The sequence below is a fragment of the Theobroma cacao genome, chromosome 7, assembly GCF_053813885.1.
Source record: "Theobroma cacao isolate CCN51 chromosome 7, ASM5381388v1, whole genome shotgun sequence".
Classification (NCBI taxonomy): Eukaryota; Viridiplantae; Streptophyta; class Magnoliopsida; order Malvales; family Malvaceae; genus Theobroma; species Theobroma cacao.
Genome location: NC_142645.1, coordinates 17,927,713 through 17,935,122, shown reverse-complemented (window position 1 = coordinate 17,935,122; position 7,410 = coordinate 17,927,713). Strand labels below are relative to the sequence as shown.

General features: G+C 32.1%; 1 non-coding gene across 1 annotated transcript; it reads right to left on the bottom strand.

Moving 5' to 3' along the window:
* Positions 1 to 385: 385 nt before the first annotated feature.
* On the bottom strand, positions 386 to 492 carry LOC148761774 (small nucleolar RNA R71). Its single transcript, XR_016027768.1, has one exon. It is a non-coding gene; the product is annotated as a small nucleolar RNA R71 (small nucleolar RNA).
* Between the last annotated feature and the right edge of the window lie 6,918 nt (positions 493 to 7,410).

The window sequence follows — 7,410 nt, the reverse complement described above, 5'->3', positions numbered from 1 at the left end:
TCTGGTTCCCAAAGCAAATAGAGCACTGCGAGATTATGATGTTCCTCTTTTGCAAGGTTTGCACCAAATCATTAGGAGACCTTCCATCAATGCGAATAATTTTGAAATTAAACCAGCCTACATTCAGATGATTCAGTCTTTGGTCCAATTTGGTGGGTTACCCAGTGATGATCCTAATGCTCATTTGGTAAATTTCTTGGAGATTTACGACACCTTTAAATACAATGGAGTAACTGATGATGCTATTAGATTGAGACTGTTTTTGTTTTCTCTGAGGGATAAAGCAAAGAGTTAGCTTAATTCACTACCTAATGGGTCTATCATTACATGGGAGGAATTGGCTCAAAAGTTTCTCGCAAAGTTCTTTTCGCCTGTAAAGACTGCAAAGTTGAGGAACAATATCACCTCATTCACACAATTTGATGGTGAGTCCTTATATGAAGCTTGGGAGAGGTTTAAAGAACTACTGCGAAAATGTCCACATCATGGGATTCCTGATTGGTTGCAAGTTCAGACATTCTACAATGGGCTGATTGGGTCAATTAAAACCACAATTGATGTTGCTGTTGGTGGGGCATTGATGAGTAAGAATGCTGCAGATGCTTATAATTTGTGTGAAGAGATGGCTTCAAATAATTATCAATGGCCTTCAGAAAGGTCGGGTTCGAGAAAAGCTGTTGGAGCCTATGAGATTGATGCAATGAGCAACTTAGCCACGCAAGTGGCTGCATTGTCCAAGAAGATTGACACAATGGGAGTTCATGCAGCTCAAAATTTAATTGGTGAGATGTGTGGAGATAGCCATTCAAGTGATCAATGTTCATGCAATTTTGCATCAGTCTAATTTGATGGTTGATCCATCTTAATAACATAATAAATTTTCAATGTGGTTAACAAGAATACCATCTTAGCCCTCCATCTAGTGAAATTCGTTCTATCGAACCTATCGAGTTCGATCACTTCTTAATTTTGGAAGTGAACTTTCACACTTGAATCGAACCCAGTTTCCATTACAAAATAATTGTAAAAAAGTTTGAAAAAAATACCTTAAGATTGTTAGAAAATTTAGAAGAAGAAGAATATTTTGAGAAGAATGAGGAGTAAGACTTTCAGGGTGTGAATTAACACTTTCCTTAAGGTATTTTTTTTAAGTCTAGGATATAAGAAATGTCACGACCCGGAACTCCCCTCGAGCCCGTGACAATCGCCGCAATGTCCCGATAGGCACTCATTACCCCGAATGCCGATCGGAACCCCGCAAGGCTTAGCATCAACTTCCTCATCTCTCCAGTGAGCGACAGTTATTAAATCTCGTATTTCAAGAAATCATAAGTCGTTTCCAAATTGAAACAATAAAATATTATTTTCTGGCTCACAGGGGCATTTTCATCATTTTTTTCTTCGAAAATACCGAAACCCGCCAAAAACATGGTGTAAAAGCTAAATATGTTCATACATACTTTAAATTAGATAGCTAAAGTATAAAATTACTTTTACAGTGACACGTGGGCCCCCAACTGACCAAAATGCATCGAAAGCTGAAAACCTACAGCTTTAGCCGATTCAAGTCCAAATGAAGGTCCTTGTCAAAATCAGCTAACTATGGAATTCCCTAAGCCTAAAATGTGAAGAAAGGAAGGTGGTGAGATTATAAAATCCCAATGAGTAAACAGACACCATCTAAACCATCGAAAAACGAGTAAATGGAGACGAATTAAAATATTCTTTTCCAATATATGTTTCATAACATGAATATTCAGTTTACTCAATTAATCAACATGGCTTATATATCTCACAAAACTTGGCTCTAGCCAAAATCATTCTCGCGGGTACCTTCGTCAAGGTATCCCACTGAGACCACCACGGTTGTTAAATGTTCCATACCCATAAACATGTTTTCACATCTGACACACAATCGTTCCTTGGCGTTGGCTGAGTCTCACTCTCATGCGGTGGTCCACGTGAAGTGCACTCAAATCTTTACCTCAAGAGATACTTCATCCAACATTTTCCCCCGGAAGTAAATATATAACTGAGTTATCGTGCCCCTCTCATAGGCAGTCCACGAAAACCCCCACCACTGCAGTGACTGTGGATTATTTTATCTACCACCTGATTTATAAAATCTTTATCTGCATGACATGGCAATTTATCGCAATCTAGCCTCTCAAGGCTGAATACATAGTATATATAATTTTGATACAAATACCGACTTTGCCATTCATGCTCACATATTGTTATAAGCCATATAATTTAAAACACAATTTATAACACAAGCAGGCAGTCTCCAATTACTTTATTTTCAAAACCAGTATTCAATTTTCTAGAAAACTTATAAAATCATTTTATAAAATCATAATTTCTTCTAAAAAGTAGCAATTTACCATTTAAACCCATTTTCCATAAAATCACACAATTGTATAAAACTACTCTAGATAATTAATACGATAATAAGTTTACTCACAGTTTTAGGAGTCGATGTACTCCTAATCTCAGTCTCCAAGCACAATCTCTGTACTTTTACTAGTGTAATTTGCTCACCACCTATCCACAACGTATAATACATAATTTACCACATCAATGCTTGACCATTATAAAATCAATTCAGGCTCGGTGTATATGCATGATATGATATGCAACTTATCCGATTACCGCTTAAATGCGGTGCTGACTTTATTCGGCCTATTACCTGATTAAATGACAATTGTGTCCGATTTGGCTCCAAATTACTCCATTTCTTTTCTAATACCTCAATTCACCAAACATTATTCAAATAACACCAATTTCTGCATCAAAACCTTCCCATTTCTTCATGGAAAAATTCGGCCATTACAGTGCACTAACACCGTGATTTTTCCTACTTAATTTTCTCACCATTATTCATTATTTTCTAAGCCATTTCTCTTGAAATAATAACAATCCATCACCCACACACATCAAGGAAGATTCGTCCATTAAGATTCATGGGGAAAATGGATTCCTTTCTTGTTGTTTTGTTTCTAAATATGCTAAACTAACTAAAAACACTAACATATCTTAAAATCAATTCAATCCAACATCTTTCTCTCTCCATACCCATTTTGAACAGCCATGAATTCATCATGAAAACATGTAATTTAACCATGAAAAATAAGGAGAAATGCTTAAGGAAAATAGATTTCAAGCTTAAGTTGAAAAATCCTACCTTTTTCACTTGTTTTCCACACTTTTTCTCTTGAAATTCTTCACCTAGGGTTTGTTCTTCCTTTCTTTCCCTTTCTTCCTTGTTTGGCTGAATATTTGGAGAGATAATGGGCTGATTTATGCTCATCTTTAAGTTAAATAATAAAATATCCTAAGCTTGACACATGGCATGTTTCCATTGGTCTAAATTTTAAATATTTGACTTTTAATTCTTTAATTATCCACCACACATTTCTCATGTTTATCCATTTCCATGATGAATAAAATCCCTTGGTCTTGATAAGTGTCAAGGGTGAAAATTTACAGATTTGCCCCTAGGGTGGCAAAATTACCATTTCACCCTTATACTCCAAATTATACCAAAATTAAAATTTTTCACTTCTAAACCTCAAATGATACTTCAATTACTCATATCATACTCCAATAAGTCAAATGGGTCCAAAAAAAATCTTTTCTAAAAATTTTCATTTTGTCCCCAAGTGGCAAATGACCATTTTGCCCCTAGATAGTGAAAATTCTAGTTTGACTCCAAATTGATCATCGAACTCCAAATCACCATTTTAAATCATTCATCGATTGTGAAACTCTTAATTTCACCTTAAAATTCCTATTTGAACTAGTTCGAGGCTTAATCGACTTAATGGTACTATTAGGGGCAATATCGTCTTTTAACGATTCCTTGAACTTCCTAAATATGCAAACATTCTATTGAGCATGTAAATGACGTCGTAATTATTTTATAGAATAGGGTTTGACAACAAAGTCCTCTACACACTTATCAGAATTGTGAAATTGACAGTGTAAGAACATTGTTTATATAATAAGCCAACGTATATGTCTTTCAATGAAAAGACTTATATCCTTTCATAATATGACTCTTCAAATAATATGAAAAGACTTGTTTCCCTCCATAATATAACTCTTCAAATAATTGTTTTCTTTCATAATATAACTATTCAATAATTATATCTAATAACCTTTCAAAAGTTATATTTTAATAAAATAATTATTTATAATTCTTTAATCACAACTTTTCCCAATATAAACAAACTATCTAACATGCCTCTCCAATGTAAACCTTGAAAGGTTTCAAACTTTCCATTGTCAACATCTTTGGCCATAAAGTAAGATGCTACTTGACACCACAACAAGCCTTAAGAAGCTCTAGACACTTGAAATTTGCATGCTGCACATAAACGAACAAAAATTATCTTTTAATTTTGAAAATTATTTCTTATTCATAATTGCTAATTAACCATTTATGATAATTATGATAAAATAATCCACAAACTAAAATTACGTACACGCCTTAGACATATGACTTAATAAAAAATAAAATAACAAACATCATTTACGATAAATTAAACAAACATCAAAATTGCATGTGTTTTTCTCTTCTTAAACTCCGTGTTCATCAATTAACCTTAATGGCCAATAGGTATGTCCATCAGGCTGGACCCCATTGTTGGTCATTGGATCCATATGGATATAATAAATATAATAATAACAGCCAAGAGTTTACAAATAGGTCAAAATTCAGACATTGTTCTCGTTTACACACTTTTAGTGCTTGTTTGACTTAATCTTCCTCACATCTACAAGCTTGTGTGCTTATCTAAGAAGTTTGCGTCAGTAAATCATGGATAATTTTCTAAGTTGACTCTATTTTAATGAAGAGCAAATGTCTAGTTCTTTTTATTTAATTAATTATTTTTTTTGGGTCGACCTCAACCATTTGGTTATTTAGGATGAGTTTGTTTAATTAAGTTTTGTATTGAGTTTTGCCACCTAATTTCCTTTTGGGTTTATTATTTATTGGTCATTGCATAGAGCTGTCACTCTCATTTTGATTTTCTTTTAGATACATAAAGATTTTAAGTTACATATCATAAATTTTGATTGGTTAGTGCCCTTAACTTCTATGATAAAATTTACTTTGGAGGCATTTTAAAAAATAGCCCTCAAAGATAAGATGTTTAAAAAATAACTCTTTTTATAATTTTAACTATTTTAGCTAAGTTGGACAAACTCACTCTTAATGAAACCTCCTTATATCAAGTGCACATGATGTTACATGCCATGCACATGATGTTACACATCATGTACAAAAGCATGTTATACGCCATGTATTAAACCTCTTTATATCAAGTGCACATGATGTTACACGCCATGTTGAAAAACAATATTTTTGTTACATGCCATGGTTAAAAAAAGTTGTTACAAGACATGTTGAAAAAAAATATTGTTGTTACACGTCATGTACGAAAACATGTTAGACGTCATGGTTAAAAAAGATTGTTATACACTATGTTGAAAAGAAATATTATTATTACATGTTATGTATAAAAACATGTTACACGTCACATTGAAAAAATATTACTGTTTCATACCATGTTTAAAAAAATTTGTTACACTTTTAATACTTGAAATGTTATTGTCACTTACGAACCAAAACTTTAAATATTTTCAACTCTATTCATTTCTTTTTGTTTTTCTTTTACGATTTAGCATCGATTAAAATGTTTCTAACATATTTTCATAAATCAAAACACAATTTTCCTTATCTAAAACACTTATTTTAACTAAAAATTGAAAACAATTCCCTTTGAAACCCTAAGTTTATAAATTTCAAATTCTTGAGTTTATTGATGTCTAGGCCCTAAATTGATTCAATTAAAAGCTATTTTAAACATTTGTGATCATTTCAATCATTTTAGTTTCATCCAAAACATCTAAAAATTAAATTCTCCAAATTGCCACTTACCCCAAGCACATCAATACCAGCTCTCAACGTCCTAAAAGCACGGGAGAGAAAAATTGAGAGCACAGCAGATGGATGTTGAAAAGAGAAATCGATAAAATTAGAAAGAGCTAGATGGTGAGAGAGAAAAATCAGAAGCAGAGACGGAAATGGGGTGAAATTGTGACAAATGGTTTAATTTATTTGAAATAGTTTTAAGGCAACATCGAAAAAAAAGCCTTGGATGAAATGGACATTTGATTTTTTTTCTTCTTGTTTTTTTTTCACCAAGAAAACAAGAGTTTACAAATGATTCAAAATGCAGACATTGGTCTCGTTCACACATTGGTTGTTTGTTTTGACCTAGTCTTCCTCACATCTACCAGCTTTGTGCTTATCTAAGAAGTTTGCATTTGTAAGTCCTGAACAATTTTCTAAGTTGACCTTATTTTAACAATGAACAAATATCCAGTTCTCTTTATTTATTCGGCCGACCTCAAACCATTTAGTAGTTTAGGATTAGAAGGTGTACAAAAAATGGTGTCCGCTCATGGGTGCTAGAGCACAATAAGCAGTACGTAATCACAGACGTCAAAACATTTAGTAGTTTAGGATGAGCTCGTTTAGTTAATTTTGGTATTAATTTTGGTATAGACTATCCTTGACATTGCTTTTCACATGAGTCATCTTTCCATGACTCTGCTGTTGACATGCATGTATAGTGGCGGATCCAGGATTTTATATCATAGGTGGCTAAAGAGCATTCATACAAGGTCACAAAACCGGTCAATGATTTGATTCGGAGCAAAAAATTAATCATTTTTTAAATAAATTAAATTATAACATGAAATTTTATTAACAATTTATATAAATTTTCAATTTCATAAATATAAATAGATATAAAGCAAAAAGAAAAATTAATATTAGATTTTCATATTAGGCATCGTAAGTTGTACTCAACGTGCTTTCATACTTTCAAATTCATTAATAACTAAATCCGGTCAATGGTTTTAGTAATCACTTTGTACGTATTTAATTTGAAAAAGTAAGATAAAATTATTGAAAATTTTTAAATATTTTAATCACATTCTTGTTCAGTTTTTCATGTTAACATATGACATATTGCATAAATGCTCAAATTGAATCACTAGATTGTAAAAAAAATCAAAGTAAAAAGTTTAATTCTTTAAGCAGTTAAGTAATGCATCTTGTACTCCATAGGACCATAATATGGTATATATATATTAATATAAAATATTCTAGTAAAGTTACACAAAAAGAAATGAAAGGTTTTTGAGAAAAGTACATATTACATAAGTGCTTAAATCGCACCAACAGATTGAGAGAAAAATTGATGTAAAAAATTATACTCCTTAGATAATTATACTCTTTAGGTAGTTAAGTCATGTATCTTTTACTCTATAGGAAAAAAAAGGAAAAGAAAAATAGTTCCAAAATTTAGGTAAAAAAGAAGGAAAAAAAAAGAA